Genomic DNA, 17,963 nt, shown 5'->3' with positions numbered 1-17,963 from the left:
TGACAAGAATAGCTACAAATAGATAAAATCTGCATAGCTTCAGATAATGATGTTTGGACTTTATTTCCAATGAAACCATTAAAAATAAAAATAAACACGATTACTTTTATAGTAGCACATTTCCTAACTTAGAGAGATGGCTTCATCGCAAGCATTAAAAGGTGACAATGTTTTTGAATTTCACTGCTAATAATAATGCTGTTTCTATTATTGTGCCAGCAACACATACTGACTGTATGGGTTTCTGTGGTGTTCCCTTATGATTTTCTAACCATGATTACCAGGGTGAAACCCTAGGTCAGCAGTTAGTAAATCCCAACTGATTTCGATTTCTACATTAATATTTTCTGTTATATAATTACTTCCTTTCTCTGTTTAAGCAGTTCAGACTAATAAAACTCTGAAACAAACCAACCCATCCAAAAGCAAGGTAAAGCAACTCCACAGCAACAGCTTGTCACAGATCCACATTTTTTATTAGATCCAAATGTTAATCGTAATATAAACACTTTTGTCTGCCTCTGCAGACTTCATCAGATACAAATGGATAAAATCAAACAGATGAATTTAAATAAATAACACCCATCAATGTACTGATACACACCCACCCCTTTAAACAGCATTTAAAGTGCTCTTGTAGACTTGACTGGTTGCCTTGGTGGCAGTCAAACGCTGCAGTTTCGGTTTTTCAGGTGAACACCTTAACCAGTATGTTATTTCTTCCATTGGGTTTATGTTTATTTTTTGTAACTTTAAAAGTTAAATATATATTGCTTGTGAATAACCATTTACATTTTATATTTTTATACTTTGATTTTTATAAAAATATTATTTTACGTAGGAAAGTTTTATTGAAGTAACATGCTAAAAAAGGTGTTTTTAATACAAGTATTTTAATATTGTTATACATTGTATTTATTTAGTGTGCAGATTAAAGGAAAAAAGGTGTTGGGCCACTTTAAATGCTGTTAGAAGGGCAGGATGTGTACCAATACATTGATGGGTGTTATTTATTTAAATTCATTTGTTTGATTTTATCCATTGGTGTCTGATGAAGTCTGCAGAGGAAGAAGAAAGTGCTTATATTATGATTTTTTACGTTTGGATTTATTAAACATTTGGATCTGTGACAAGCTGCTGACGTGGAGCTGCTTTACCTTGCATCTGTTTTAGCAGTTGTCAGATGAGCAAAATAGGTACCTCTGAAGTGTCATAAATACTCATGAATTATGTAACTTATTTTTCAGTTCATTTATTCTTTTGCTTTATTGCCACATGTTCTGTTTAGTTTAGAATATATAAAGAGAAATAATAATAATTATTATTATTATTAATAGTAGTACTAATATTTTCTTTTATCTGACACATCATTTCTATTTGCAGATTTAAATGTTAGAATTTCTGCATCATAATTTCATAATCAATGTCTTCACAAACTCATTAAATCAAGTAATGATGATGGATACACATTTTTAAAATATGCTACATAGCAGTTAGAATAGCAGTACTATTAACAGGAATGGAATACATCTGATAATAGATTCACTGCTGTCAGGCCTAGTAGCTGTCATTGATGGACTGTTCATGTTAACTTACATGTGGCATTAAGAACATTCTTCCTTTATATCTGAATATGTATGCCTGAATTCTATATCTGTACCATATTACCTCCACATCCTACCACCCTCTTATATCTCCAAAGTAAACCATACCTTTCACGATAACTTCTGACCTACTGGCTTCTTCTATGGCATTACTTACTAAAGCTACAAGGATTGTCATGCCATCAGTTTAGAATAATTATGTGAATACATGATGCATAGAGTACTAAAAACTATCCAGAAAGATCAATTTTGGGAGTGCTTTTACTCAGCATAGTCTTCTGGTTGTCCCCCACACAGAGCATTGAGCCAATGAAGATGACGATTGTTGACAGCTGGAAAGAAATGTAATCTTACCTCCTAGCAAAAAAGCATTACCCAGCTGGCTGAGTGCAGACAAAAACCATAACCTCAACTCTTGAAAATAAATTGGACAGACTAACATTCAACGTGGCTAAGGTAAAGTTAGGCAAGCTGCCATAAAAAGGCTGTATAACCTCCATTCAGTTTCCTTGGGTCAACCTTAAAATTACATGAAACAAGATCCTGGGAGTACAAGATCATACAGCATGAACCCAGCAAACATAAATCAGTGACTTCGACATGAAAGTGAATGAAACTGTAAACAAGAACTTTATTCCAAAGAATCTACGTAATCTTTTCCAAGGGGGAAGACATTTCAAAATCGGTCAAGCATCATAATGAATTTCTTATAATTATGTCGTCTGTTCTCAGTGCATCTGTTCTGAATTCTGTACTCTGCTTATCTTCTATGTTTAGAGGACCATTGGTTTTACCCTTTTCACCTATTTATGTCTCTCTCTTTTATTACCTGTTGCAGGCATTGTGCCAGCCATCTGAAACACTGTATCCTGCAGTATCATGATCAATTGCAACACAAACTTCTTTTGAAAATTTGCAGAAACCTGCAGTAGAAATATAAAAGTGCACGAACAGTAGACATTACAGTATATGCTGATGTTAGCAATTTATAATTGGTGCCCTAGGTGATGTTTTTCTGATTTTTTTTTCTAATACTGCAAAAAATTAGCAACATATATTGCTAATATCACTCGCTGCCATATATGAGCTTTGAAAAAAATGCTCTTAGCCTCCTGATATTTACACAAATAATTATTACTGAATTACCCTTCTGCCATTGATCACTTGGTGACTCACAATGAGGATCTAGTCCTTCTTGATTTCATTTGCAAGCACAACTTTGTCCTGAGAATTCCTCTGTTCATTTTATCTAAAAAACAAAGGCAAGGCCACTGATTCAGTTGTATATGCCCAAACCGATTGTCTGTCACTGCATGTGTGTGTGTGTGTGTTGGGGGGGGGGGGGGGTAAATGCTTCATTCCTTCAAACCAGCAATTTCCCAACCACCTCCATATTAACAAATTTATATTCTGTACTCTCCACCCACAAATTCATTAAAAATGTATTAAAGGCATGAACAATGGTGAAGACCACACATTACATCTCACACTTCCCTAATTACTAAACTATGATAAAAAATAGCAGTATAACAGTCCACAACTCAACCCTCTAGCATCCACTTAACATAAATACTGATACTTTGTCCTGCCTTTATCGAATACACTTAACAATCCACTGATATTCATCATTAAACCAAGTGAGGTAAGGAGGGGTTGGGTCCTTAGGTCTTTTGAGGTGGGGAATTGACTATTGAGGTCCACATTTCGGCATGATTTTGTTGAGGCAGGATGAAGTCCAAGATGACCTGGGGTTGGCTGGTGTCAAGGTAGGCCTTGGATGATTAGCAGAAAGAAGAGATGATTAGAGGTTTCCTAGATTAATATCATTTTTTTTCCTGTGGTGGTATCTTGCTCTTTGCCTGAATGTTAGTCTTTCTTAATATTATTTTTTGTCTGGAAGTGGTAAGTGTCTGTTTGTCGGGGGTTGAGGACTGGTGTTAAATACTACTTTTAAGCCTGCTCATCTTCCTCGTGGCGCCATCGCTGCTGTGAATGGAAGAATGTTAAGAGGGATGAGCAGGTTCATAACTATGGAGAATTCAGTTATCATCCATTTTCTCCCAACTTTGGTTCCAGTTACAAAAATAGTTTAAATTTTATCCATCAAGGTTAAGCTCTAGGGGTGGTGAAAAGAGTACTTACAGTTGCTGCAATAGGTTCTCTAGTTTCTGACAGCCGGTGGTAGTATGGTGGTTTCTTTTTGGTTGCTGGTTTGGCAGTGGCAGTTTTAGATGGCTTACTGCTTTGGTGGGGTTTTGGCGTGGGCTGGTGTGTTGCTGCGATGGTGTTAGAACTCCTCGAGGGGTCTGATAGTTTTGTTCCTGTTTGCCACTTTGGTAGTGGTATTCCCACAGGAGTGTAGGACCTTCTGGTGGCGGCCTTTTACTGAGTGGTGGTAGCATTTTCATTTGTACCTTTTTAGTGGTTTTCCTCGCAGCCTCCATTCCTGATGGATTCCCATTTTGTTGTTGGTGTGGAAGGGGTGGTTGCATTGCTGCAGGTGGTGGTGTGGTGGCTTAGTCTTGCAGAACAGTTCATTGGTGGTGTTTCATGGGCAATGAAGCCCCACATGTAGTGGTCATTTTCCACGCATGAGTGGCAATGGTTTTACAGAGGCTGGAAGTCAAAGCAAGGCAGTGCAATAATTAGTATGAGCTGTTTAAGATTGTTATATGCACTGCCTTGCAAGCTTTCATATGCAGTCCATATCTCTCAACTGGACAGATTTTCAAAGGTTTGTTCTGTTTCTCATAAAATTTGTGGTCCTGGCAAATTAATGGGTTGAACGGAAGATTAAGTCAAGTTCTCAACTGTACAGATATTCACAGAATGTTCAGACTTTTGGTTTATAAGTTTGTTCTGTTCCTCACAAAATTTGTGGTCCTTCTGGCAAGTCACTGGGTTGAATGAAGGATTAAGTCACTAAATAATGACAGACATTTTAGTAACACGAGTTCAGACTTCATATCCTGCAGACAACGTAAGTTAAACAAACTTCAGTATGCTAGCAACATCTGTTTATAACAGAAATATTTAAACTATGTCCCTACTTTTGGCTGTTGTTCCCTCAGTTTGTTGGCCTTTTGTCCACATTTTTTGCAGTTAGAAGTTAAGAGGTGTGCTCCATAAAGGAGGCTAGCTAATAGTGGATACATATGTATATATATATATATATATATATATATATATATATATATATATATATATATATATACATAGTTTCAATTTATAATCTCAAAATACTGAATGATCAAATTTCAGTATTTCAAGACCATAAAGTTGAATCTTCTAAATATCAAAACCTCATAACCGCGATTTCAGAAATGTCGAAGTCGTGGTTATTGTGTTCTGATACGTGACGTGGGATGTACTGTGTGCCTGATGTATGGTTTGGTGTGTGAATTTGGCTAAGATTAAGGTAAGTGAATATTTTAAAGGTTTTTCTGTAGGCATTGGAGTGTATGTGAGTGTGTTTGGAAGTTTTAGGTGTGGGTTAGGGTAGGAAGGTGAAAGTATGACTGTTTAAGTGTTGAAAGTAGTAGTGTTTGTATATATGTGATGTGCGTGTACAAAGGGACTGTAGAGTGTGTAGAGGTGAGTTTACTGTCTTTTTCTGTTTGGTGTGACCTTGGAGTTAGTATATATAAGTAGCGGGGGTGTGGGGGGGTTTGCCCCCCTACTTATTTGTAGGGTGGGTTTGTTTATCTGTGTTTTTGTGTTTGTATGTGTTCATTTGTTGTAGTGTCACAAGGATGGTGTATGTGTTGTGTGGTGTATGGTGTGTTTACATTCATGATTTTGAATTTTGCACTTTTGGGGTTTTGGTATTTAGAAAATTCACCTTTATAGTTTTGAGATACTGAAGTTTGATATTTCAGTATTTCGAGGTTATAAAGTGAAACATTATATATATATATATATATATATATATATATATATATATACACACACACACACACACACACACACACACATACACTTGTCCAAATATATGTATGTATAAATATATATATATATATATATATATATATATATAGATATATATATATATATATATATATATATATATATATATATATATATATACATATTTATTTATTTAAAAAAAAGTTCCGTTGTCTTCTGTGTCACTGCAGCAGACAATGGGTCGGACAGGTAATTACTTGCTTATATGTGACTGCATAGTTAGCGGGGGGGTAGGGCAGTGGAGGGGACAGTGGCAACTGAATTAGAAATAGCTCTTGCACTGCTTTAATATGTACAATTGTTTGATGTGCTATTTTTCTGTTTCACCACAGCAAACAGAGGATAATTGCAAATTAAGCCATAGGCATATGAGCAGTTTTCTTTCATGGCTAATTAATAAAATACATTTCTTACTTTAACCTTTGATTTTCTTTTCATTACAATTGCATCACACTTATTTACTATGTTTCTCTCTAATGTTTCAGGTTTCAAAGTGCAAAATGGAAGATATCCAGGCATTCCAGCAGAGCTGGGCGAGCATCGTGGCCCAAGAGGAGGACCTGTTCCGGGAGATGCTGAATGGGGACACAGCGACGACCAGCAAGCATGGCCCCAACACTCTGAAGAGATGACAAAAGGTGAAGAGAAAACAAGCAACCAGAGGCAACAGAGCACATCAGGTGCAGCCAGCTGAGGAGAGATCAGCAGAGGTCGTGACACCTGAGTCAACACTTGTTGCTCTGACAGGTAATGATCCTCCAGTCCCTGTGGGGGGGCAGAATTAGAGGTAGCAGAGCGGGGGGCCAGAGATTGGGTGACAGGGTTAGTTCATAGGTTCATAGATTAGTACTAAGCTAACTGCCCTTGCAAGCCATTTTAAGCTTAGCCAATTGTCCCTTGTTATACTCAAACCCTGTACCTTGTGTTTGTAAGGCAAACACCTTACCCATTAGGCCACCCTCCCAGTGGACTGCCTATGTTTTTGCATGATTCCAGGGGTGGCAATGTGGGTCTTCAAGCCTTGGGGGGGCCAGGATTTTACCATGGATAGTAGTATGTCATTGCTAGAGGAAGAAATTGACTTGTGTACAGAGGGTAGGGTTAGACTTTGGCACACAACCGGGGATTGGTTGACTACGCAGGCAGTGGGACAGGAGGGTGCAGCAGTCCTCTTGTCTCCCCACATATCTCTTACAGTGAAGGAGAAGATCTGGAAGGGTGAGTATGTGGGCATTTTTGAGTTAGTCAATGCAGATGGTGTTCAGTACCTGCTGGAAGTCTAGATGGTGAACAGGAAAGATCTGTTGGCAGCCTTGGCTGCCCTAGGTCGCTGGCAGGTTGGGAAGCTTTGGCAGAGAATGTGGGAGAATTGGGTTTTGGAGTTTGTATATTACATGGTGGTTTGGTTAGAAAAGGATAGTACTTTGGCTCTTTCGCTTTTGGCTTATTTTCTGGCAATATGGGAGGCATAAAGGTTATGGCCAGGTAATGCTTGGCTTTGGTATGATCAAAAATCCGTAAGAGGAAGGCACTCAATAGGGCTATGCGATGGGAGGTAAGACATCCTATCTGGCTGTCCACCATGATGGACAGTTTTGGTGGGAGCAGTAGAAGTAATAAATTCACAGCGGGGGGTGTCGGACTATGCTGGGCTTTCAAGATGGGAAGATGTGCTTGGACAGCATGGAGATCCTCTCATGCTTGTTCAAAGTGTAGGGGTGGGCAATCAGCAGTGCACTGCAGTAGGGGTGAGAGCCAGTTTGGGGGTCAGACAACATCCTTCCCAGGGCACTGAGGAATAGGTGGACCTTCTGGGGGGGTTTCAAGAGTTACAGAGCAGGGTCAATTTTCATGGACAGATGGGAGGGTCCTTTTGGGGGACATGGAGACACCCGGGGGGACGTGTTCACCTATTAAGCTGAATGTCCTGTGGGATCTGCTGTTGCGGTATATGCAGTCAGCAGTGGCCTGGGAAGTGATTGAGTGTTTTACAAGGTGGGGTTCAATTAAGTCAGGCCTGGTGGGGGATGGTAAGCTGGGAAGTAATTTGAAGTCAGTGCGGGGAAGGGAAGACATTTGGGAGGCTTTGGTGGAGAAGGAGCATCAGGCGGGCAGGTTACTAGGTCTGTTTGATAGTCCTCCATTTACCCATTTCAAGATGTCACCTTTGGGTTTGGTTCCCAAAAAAGAGACCAGGTGAGTTCCATTTAATACACCATTTATCTTACCCAGAAGCGAAGTCTGTCAATGGACTTTATGCCATGGGAGGAGGTTAAGGTTACTTATATGTCATTGGATGATGCGGTCCACATCATTAGAATTTTGAGCACCCTTGGCTGGTGAAGGTGGACATTGAGTCTGCCTTTCACCTTTTACTGGTGGGAAGAAGACTGGCCATTGTTGGGCATGGTAGTGGGGGATAAGTCTTATTTTGACAAGGTTATGCCCATGGGATGTGCAGTGGATTGTTCCACTTTTGAGAAGTTTAGCTCAGAATTACACTGGATATGGCAACAGTGGGTTAAGGAGCCGAGAGCAGTGCATTAGTTAGATGACTTCTTACTAGTGGGTGAAGGGAAAGAGCTGTGGCGATGTGTGAGTTTTGGGGGATATGTGAGGAGTTAGGTGTAACATTGGCTACTCATAAGTTGGAGGGCCTAGCAAAGGTTTTAGACTTTTTGGGGTTGACTGTGGATGTGGGTCTAGAATTATTTTGTCTGCTGAGAGAGAAGGCAGCTTAGACTACAAGAGAAAATAGTATGGATGAAGTCTAGGGATAAGGTTCAGGTGAGGGATGTCATGGAGCTGTTGGGGTTGTTGAATTTTCCTTGTAGGGCAGTGCATCTGGGTCAGACGTTTTGCCGATCAGTGCCATTTATTTTGAAAGGAGGTAAGGATAAGCACCATCAGGTGAGAGCTAGGAAGTTAACATGTGGTGACTTAACCTTGTGGCTACAGTTGTTATAGCAGTTTAATGGAGTCACGTTTTAGCAGACAGACTGGGTAAGTAAGGATGAGTTGCAGTGGTTTACAGATGCAGCTGGGGACCTGGGTATGCGAACATTCTTTGCAGGCCAATGGTTTGCAGAGCCATGGCTGTCTCAGTGGCCAGAGGAATAGAAGAGGGATGTTGCTTTTTTGGAACTGACGCCAATCTGGGTGGCTTCAGTGATGTGACAGGATAGTTTGAGGGGTAGAAGGGTCATGTTTAACTTGGACAATATTGCAGTTGTTAAGAGTTTTATAAGCTAAGACAGCTAAATCTGAATGTTTAAACGATAAAACCAAGCATGGAGGAGAGAACACAGCAGGAACTGTATAAAGATGATGAAATCCACCAAAATTATTCCAAATACACGTATAGCATCCAACGATCATAAAATCATCATCTTTATACAGTTCCTGCTGTGTTCTCTCCTCCGTGCTTGGTTTTATCGTTTATACTACGTTGTGTGTACTTGGAGGAGTGTTTACTTCACGGTTTCTACGTATCCTTTATAAATCTGAATGTTTGTTGATGGTATTGCGTAAACTAGTGCTGCAGAGCTTGTTGATTATTTTTTCTTTTACAGGGGTACATGTCCAGGGGTGAAGAATCAGATTGCTGACACCCTCTCTTGTTTTGGCAGGTGGCTCTGATGGCAGCAGGGGATCCCACGGTGGTACCAGAGGAGGTTTGGCAGATTGGGCAGCATGGACTGGCAGGTTGTTTCAGCAGACATGGGTTGTGTCTAGCAGGAAAGCTTACGGTAGGGCTTTCCATGATTTTGACAGTTTTGTTAGTCAGCTACCAGACAGGAATGTGCATGGTCAAAAGAGTTGCTGTTGTGATATTTAGCGATGATGAGGACTCAGTGCAGGGTGGTGAGGTCAATCAGAGTGGTTTTGGCAGCAATTGGGGTGTTTTCCCAGTAGGAAAGACTGGAGGACTTTACTAAACACTGGACAGTTGGTCGAGTGTTGAAGGGATGGGGCAGGGAAGAAGGTTGGAATATAGATGGTCAATGGCCGTTGACGAGGAGAATTTTAAAGGTACTGTTGCAAGGTTTGGGTAGGATATTTGGTGATTTTGGAAGATTATATTGTATGGGGAATGCTGAGTGTTTGGATGTACTTTGGAGCCTTTTGGCTGTCAGAGTTGTTGGGAGTCACTGGTCTGGGATGATGTTATGTTGGTGCCAGGGGTGGTTCATATTTGGTTATGGTCTTCTAAGTCTGATGAAGTGGGGAAAGGGGCAACAGTAATTTTGTGGGGAGCTAATGTGCCCGGTTGCATGGGGTAGGAGACTGTGTGTGGTTCGAGAAGGGAGATCACATCAACTAGTTTTCAGCTCTGTAGGAAGTAGGGCTTTAACTGGAGGGCAGTTGAATTTAGTCATGAGAAGGGCCTTTTTTTAGTATGGGCTTGGATGGAGATACATTTTCTACTCATTCTTTTCATATGGGTCTTGTCACAAATACACAGACTACATTTTCATGAGAATTCAGGCATGGGCTTTTAGCACAGTTACTGCAGGTGGTAGTCCTGATGTTGACATTTCAGCAGTTAATGAAAATGGCAGTCATAAAACTTCATGTCATCAATGTAGACAGTTGAGAGTGCCATGGTGCTTCATAAACATATTACAGACAATTCATTTACTTAGCTGGGACATTTACACTACTCTAATTGTTCATGATAAAATCAAACACGATGCCCTGTTTTACTATTAGGTTAGGAAGCACCATGTGGAATAACCCTCTGATTAATTTTCAGACTACTAGTTTCTTTCAAAGTTTAAAGACTTCAGTATTTATTTTATTTGGGTTCTTTGAGCCATGCTTATACAGCAGCTCTACGGGCAAACATTTATTTTAATGCTATAAACATTATAATTTCATTCCTGAATGCCTTAAGAGGAAAGCTTAGGCTAAATAAATGATGCTCATTAGTTCATGTTATTTTGCTACAACTCTCATAAAGGAAACTACAGACAAATCCTTAAAGGCAGGCATTCAAGTTGGTACAGAATAAAAAATGCAGCAGAGAGCTAATTCCTCTTTTATGGTAAACAAAATTAATTCTAGAACAAACTGAAGAAGCAGGAAAATTCTGAAATGGAGCTATGGTTTTTCAGAATATTTTTTTGCACTGTAACTATCTATTCACTAGGTTACTAGACTATCATCATACCTCTCAACCTGGAAACATCAAAAATCTGGACAAGGCCCATGAAAAATAGATACAAATATGTACGCTGTTTAACATAACATTTGCTTGCATAATTATGTAACCCCGCCCACTCCAATGGAATTGTGGAATACCAACTTTCAAACGCAAACTGAAGAACAGACAACCAAAATATTGCACCAGAGTCCCGCTGCAGCGACTCCAACATCCCATTACCTGCCTATTTTCCATTTACCATAAACACTAATGTTGTGGTAAGGTGCAAATCCTTATTGTTATGTTATTGCAGAGGTAATGTGTATATCTGACAGTGAATGCCACACCTTTTTTAGTACACCACCTTGTGAGGGACCCTGCCTATAGATAATATTAACAATGACACAGCCTCCCATCACCTATGAATGACATGCTGGTGGTTAAGTGACGATGATACTCTCTGGTTCTACTATATTTTGGATTTCAGCTAACAGAGTTCACTATGTACCACCATAGACATTTTGCTCATCAGCAATTCCAAAAGCTTTCGGCTCATAGAATGAAAGGCAAGAACGTGACAAAATCTTTAGAGGATTTAGGGGAAAATCTCAGGATTATGGAGAATATTACAAAATTCTAGAGGTAGACTGTCTCTTTCTGAATTTAGATGCTTATTCTGCAAGCTGGGTTACATTATACTAGAATTAGGTATGCAGTTATTTAATATCTATGTACCTATCTACCAGAGCCTATTTTGCCAAAATATGTATTTTAAGAGATCTGCAGCTGCAAGTGAAAGCACGTTCTGAAAATAGAAATAAAACTAAAATAAATAAAACTTATTTAAACAAAGAAACCCATTGCAGATCAAATCAATGATTAAATCAAGACAGCTGCCACCTTTTATTTCTTTTTCCTCCTTTTGGAATATCCAACACTATACTTGATGTACTAAAGTTTTTATGGCTATGTACCTTAACAGTAATCTAGAACTACATAGTAAAGATGATCTCTGTCAATTTTCAGTGTAACCATTGTTCATGCACATTTTAATAAACTGTATGTTTTTGAAACCAATTAAGAATATTGTACAATTCCAGCAATAATGTGCTTGTGTGTTTTCCTATCTCTATTCGTAAATAAACAGCCTACAGAGTAACTGTACTAAGTAATGTATGCATAAATTGCTCACTACTGCAAGTATACTTACCTGCTAATGATGTAATACACCTGTATTTCTTCACCTCATGGATGTAATACAAAATTTTCTTGGCATAAACATTCATTAATTCTAAGGGTCAGTTAAATAATATAGTCTCAATTTTAATAAACAGTATTTTTATTTATTTTATTTAAATAACAGACTCATTTGGATCACAGGAAGTTAACTGTTTTAGAGGTGATAAAGGAGCCCACGACTTTCTTATTTTCAGAATGTAAGAAAATTGACATAAATGAAACTCAAACCAGTGTCCAGGTATTCAACATGTCCTAACTCCTGTCCAGGTATTCAACATGTCCTAACTCCTGTCCAGGTATTCAACATGTCCTAACTCCTGTCCAGGTATTCCACATGTCCTAACTCCTGTCCAGGTATTCAACATGTCCAAACTCCTGTCCAGGTATTCCACATGTCCTAACTCCTGTCCAGGTATTCAACATGTCCTAACTCCTGTCCAGGTATTCCACATATCCTAACTCCTGTCCAGGTATTCAACATGTCCTAACTCCTGTACATTCTATATATGTTAACAATGAAGCTAATTTTATAACACATATGCCACTTCCAAATTCTAGATGTCCATGTTAAATAGTATCTGCTGCAGGCTGAAAGAATTCCATTTCCAGTTATGTGCACCCAACACACACACACACAGACACGTTTTTAGGGCAATGTGTGATACTCAACAAGTAGTTTGCTGGCGTGTGAGTAAACAGATGGATATCAGAACAGCCTGCAATGCTGACAGTGATCTGCTTCTTTTTTTTTCTCGTTTTATCTTGTTGAGAGTCTCCGGTTTTCAGGAGTAATTTTAGACTAAGATTTCTGTAGTCAGATGGATCCTACCTACAACAGAGGCTACATCTTCATGGTTTATGTCTGTCTGCTGTGACATTAGCTGTACTCCAGCTCAGAGTAAGAAGAGGTGTGGACAAATTTCATATAATCTAAGGGGACTTGTAAAACAGTTGGCTGCTGAAACCTGTAATAAAGAACACTGCGCTGTACTTGTATGCATGTCAACCCACACACACACACACACATACACACACACACACACACACACACACACACACACACACACACACACACACACACACACACACACGCACACACACACACACACACACACACACACACGCACACACATGCACACACGCACACACACACACACACACACACACACACACACACACACACACACACACACACACACACACACACACACACCCTCTGTTCCTTTCCTTACCTAATACTTCCCAGCAAAGTCCAAACAGGAGCGAAAAGCAAACAGAGCACCTCTAGCAGCAAAGCAAACGTCCCATTCTCTCGGCAGCATAAGAAGTCACAGCAGCGGAGTCCCTCAGCAAAGCAAAGTCCCGGCAAAAACAAGCCAAAAACGGCAGCAAATTAAAAGTCTCATTTCATCTCTAGCAGCAAAACAAACATAACAAAATAAGAAGCAGCGGAGTCCCTCTAGCAGCAAAGCAAAGTCCCAGCAAAAACGTGCCACGGCTGCAGATTTAAGTCCATCTAGCAATTCTTCTCTTGGCAGCAACAGTTCAATTCTCGACTGCTCCCAGCCAGCCGGAAATGATGATGTGAGCTCCTTGAGCTCAATTCCGGTTGGCTGGTACTGCTGACAGAGCTGACGCCATCGTGCATGTGATGACATCAGATGTGACAGTGCAAATTTAAAAAAAATTAAAAAACAAACAGCAAAGGAATCAGAAATGAAGGGGTGCCACTCGGGAATCGTGGCACCCCTTCATTTGGACCCCAAAACTCAGTGAAACCGAGTAATTCGGGACGGTTGGGAGGTCTGACTATCATTAAAATGTAGATCAAATCAGGAAAAATACATATTTTTTGTCAAACTGCATTAACATTACTAAAGCATACTTTAAAACACTTATTGCACACACTATGTTTATGTTTGTCTTTTCTTTTCTTACTGTTTCAACTTCATACCTAAAATAAACTGCTTGCCCATGTATTTGTTATGATTCCACTGGAAATCAACATGGCATTATGTATGAGGCAATAAATTCATGTCTGGCAGCAAGGATACGACTGATAATGAACTGTGTGCTATATATGTGAGTTTTACTTCTTCTGTCTTAAACAGCATAATATGTGACTCTAAGTAAGTTGTTTAACCAGGCGAAAGGCTTTGAGATGACAGTTGATAAGTGAAATGAATGTGTGGGTTTATGTATGCATGTGTCTGTGTGTTTTTGTATGTGTGTGTACGTGTATAGCTACACTACCGTCTGTCATGTCTCATTATGTCCAGTTATACAGTTAGACATCTGGGTGTCATGTCTTATTATGTTGTATTTTAAAATGCCATATGCCTTTAAGTGAAGGAGTTGGAATGTCACAGCTCCAATGTACATCAGCAGTGGAAATGTCAATGACTGACTTCAATTGTTTAATGGAAAACATCTAATCTGAACTAAGGAAAAAAAGATCAGTGGTGTTGTTTATTTCATTTCTCTGCCCTCAGACCTTGTCAGCTAAAATCTAATATTAGAATGAAGCTGAATGTTATGAGGAGTCTATCTGCCTTGGGAGTAGCACAGTATGTCATGATAAAATGGGACTAGAGGGAGCAGAGCTTACTTTTGACATTGATGCCCAAACCTGCAGTTCCATCAGCCACCTTACTAATCTTGCTTTTGACATTAGTTGATGCAAGGAGATAACCTCCTGGTAAAAACAATGAAGGGGACAATGTTTTACATTTGCCAGGCCTGAGTTAGAATCTCCAATACTATATCGAGTGCTAAACACATGCACACACACATACCCCTGCACTCAGACACAAATGCACGCGCGCACACACACACACACACACACAGACACACACACACACACACACACACACACACACACACACACACACACACACACACACACACACACACACACACACACAGACAGACACACACACACACACACACACACACACACACACACACTATTATTTTATACCTCACTGTATATTATACATTGCGCACTATAACATGGTGGCTGGTTTTGATGGGAATCTGAGATTCTAGCAGCAGCAGTATATACAAAAAGAAGGCCATGTTAGTGAAAGTTCTTAAGAACAATGTGAATGGTCCATGAAGTATATGAAGAACAGCAGCACCATGAAGAGAGAGAGATTCATGAATTGTAAAGTAATGAGAAAATCTCTGGGGCAAAGGTCTGAGTTCTACATAAGTGTCGGGAGAAAGGCAATTTGAAGAATTAGCCTGAGGCTCTGGTAGCAGAAAAGAAAGAAAAGTTACTCAGAAGCTGCTAGAGGAACTATATCTATGTATGTGAGCTGATATTCTAAATAGAAGCAGTGGTCAAAGTATGTGAGCTAATATTTTAAATAAAAGCAGTGGTCAAAGTATGTGAGCTGATATTTTAAATAAAAGCAGTGGTCAAAGTATGTGAGCTGATATTTTAAATAAAAGCAGTGGTCAAAGTATGTGAGCTGATATTTTAAATAAAAGCAGTGGTCAAAGTATGTGAGCTGATATTCTAAACAGAAGCAACGGTCAAAGTATGTGAGCTGATATTTTAAATAAAAGCAGTGGTCAAAGTATGTGAGCTGATATTCTAAACAGAAGCAACGGTCAAAGTATGTGAGCTGATATTTTAAATAAAAGCAGTGGTCAAAGTATGTGAGCTGATATTTTAAATAAAAGCAGTGGTCAAAGTATGTGAGCTGATATTCTAAATAGAAGCAGTGGTCAAAGTATGTGAGCTGATATTCTAAATAGAAACAGTGGTCAAAGTATGTGAGCTGATATTCTAAATAGAAGCAATGGACTCTTATGTGGAAGGTAAACTCTTTTAAAACTTTGGGTACGGTTTATTACATTAGAGAGAGTGAATGAACATGCAGTGTTACAACATACTGTTTATTCTTTATTTCCCCAGGATCTCGAAAGCTGGTGCTTTGTTGTTATTTTCATTGATTTCAAGTAACAGTGACTTTGTTGGGTTGACTCTGACTTCCTGTAGTTTTCTTTAAAGATGGATTTTTTCTGATTAAATTTATTCACTAAATCATGTGGACTTGCTGCTATCTATCTCTCTCTCTCTCTCTACATATATATATATATATATATATATATATATATATATATATATATATATATATATATATACATATACAGAGAGAGAGAGAGAGAAATACGCACACGCATAAAGATATATATACACAGATATTGATATACTTCTATGAATTTATGGCTATAAATCGAAAAATCACATTATCGACTGGTAAGTGACCAAACACAGCTGGTCAATCACCAGCTGATTGAAAAACAGAAAAAAATCTAAACAGGCTTTTTGCAGGGGCCCAAACACACCTCCACCCCCCTGCTAATTATATATTCCATCTTTGACACTGTACTACAATGGGATGAAGGATAAATTCCTTGATCCACACTAATTAAGTCTCACTCTGAAAAAAGCCAGTATATATGATGAGCTATACCTTCGACAAATGGTACTCTCAACCAAATATTGGCAATACATAAACAGATAGAAAGATAGAGTTGGTTAGATAGACAAACATATGCACCTATACATATCACACACAATTGTACTTTCACAGACATATTAAAATATAAAAACCTGAAAGAACCACTGAAAAAAATTGTCAGCTAAGTCTATATTCTGCAGGAAATATTCAAACTACATTTGGTAGGAATCCTACACAAAGCCTCTCATTTGCTTAATGTGAACCTCTCCCAGTAACCTCACTTCACAGGTTCATAGGTGTTTACTAGGCTAACAACCACAAGGGTCTTTTTAAGATGCTGTCATCTTTCTGTGCCATTTATTTGTAGGATTCAGTCACATATTTTGTGATATATTACAATAAGGGCACAGGCTTTCTGGGAACATACACATGAACCCAACCTCTTTAAAACTGCCCACACCTTACATGAGTGATTTCCAGACTATGGCAAGCTTTGTTAGCCTCCTTACAGGGGTGGCATGGCTTGACTGTCAAGACAGTATTTGCAAAATCAATGTATGATTATTTTTAAGAAGTGAAAATATTGTGGAATTTTTTTAACAGTCATATATTTTCTGTCATGGAAATGAAAGAAGAAGATATGTAGTTAGACATGTAGTAAAGTTTACTACTTCAACAAGCCTTGTATTTGAGCAGGGTGAAAGTGCTTGTATACTATATTTTTATAATAAATTTATTCTCCGCCATCCTCAGTGTGCCTAGACCGTTTGTTTTCAGTTTGGAATTCTTTAAAAAGTATTAACTTGGATCCCTTAAAACTACTTCCCCTTGATGAAGCAGTTGAATTTTTCAATTCTACTTTCCTTAACATCTTAAACGACCTCACACCCCCTGGCTAAAACGCATAAAAGCTAGGCACACCCCATGGCTGACAACAGCAACCAAACAAAGCATGGCTTCTAGAGACAAAGCCTGGAAGCTTTGGCATAAGCACAAAAATCCTTCAGACCTTATAAACTACAGAAACCTTTGCAACCATGTAAAGTGCCTAGTTTTAAAGGACAAAAAAGACTACTACCATAATCTACAAAACCAAAACAAAAACAACCCAAAACAATTCTGGAGATCAATCAACAACTTACTTTCTCCTGGATCAAACAATAACCCCTGCCCAAATCCAGAAAAAAAAAAAAACATTGAAATAGCCACTCTCTTCAAGACATATTTCATAGACATCATAGATAATCTTACCACCAATTTCCCCTCATAACCAGCCTAAACCATCACAGCCCTCATCTACTAATACATCCTTTCCCCACTCATATAACTTCTCTCTACACCTATCCCTACTGCCACAGTAAAGAAACTTCTCAAACTAAAACCTTGTACTGCTGCCCCTGACAACCTGCCCCCAGAATTCCTTCAAATAGCTGCAAACTCCATTGCCTATTCTGTCAGCTTACTTCTTAATAGGTTTATTAGAGAGTCTTATGTACCCTCCATTTGGAAAAAGGCATTCATCCTCCCACTGCA

General features: G+C 38.9%; 1 protein-coding gene across 1 annotated transcript in view; it reads right to left on the bottom strand.

The window, feature by feature from the left end:
• Positions 1-17,963, bottom strand: part of DPP10 (dipeptidyl peptidase like 10) — a 3,628,631-nt gene that overhangs the window by 3,100,274 nt on the left and 510,394 nt on the right. The window lies entirely within an intron of this gene.

The sequence above is a fragment of the Protopterus annectens genome, chromosome 6.part0 (assembly GCF_019279795.1).
Source record: "Protopterus annectens isolate FY-2018-M chromosome 6.part0, PAN1.0, whole genome shotgun sequence".
NCBI classification, from domain to species: domain Eukaryota; kingdom Metazoa; phylum Chordata; order Ceratodontiformes; family Protopteridae; genus Protopterus; species Protopterus annectens.
The sequence above is the reverse complement of the archived record's forward strand: the minus strand, read 5'-3'. Positions and strand labels throughout refer to the sequence as shown.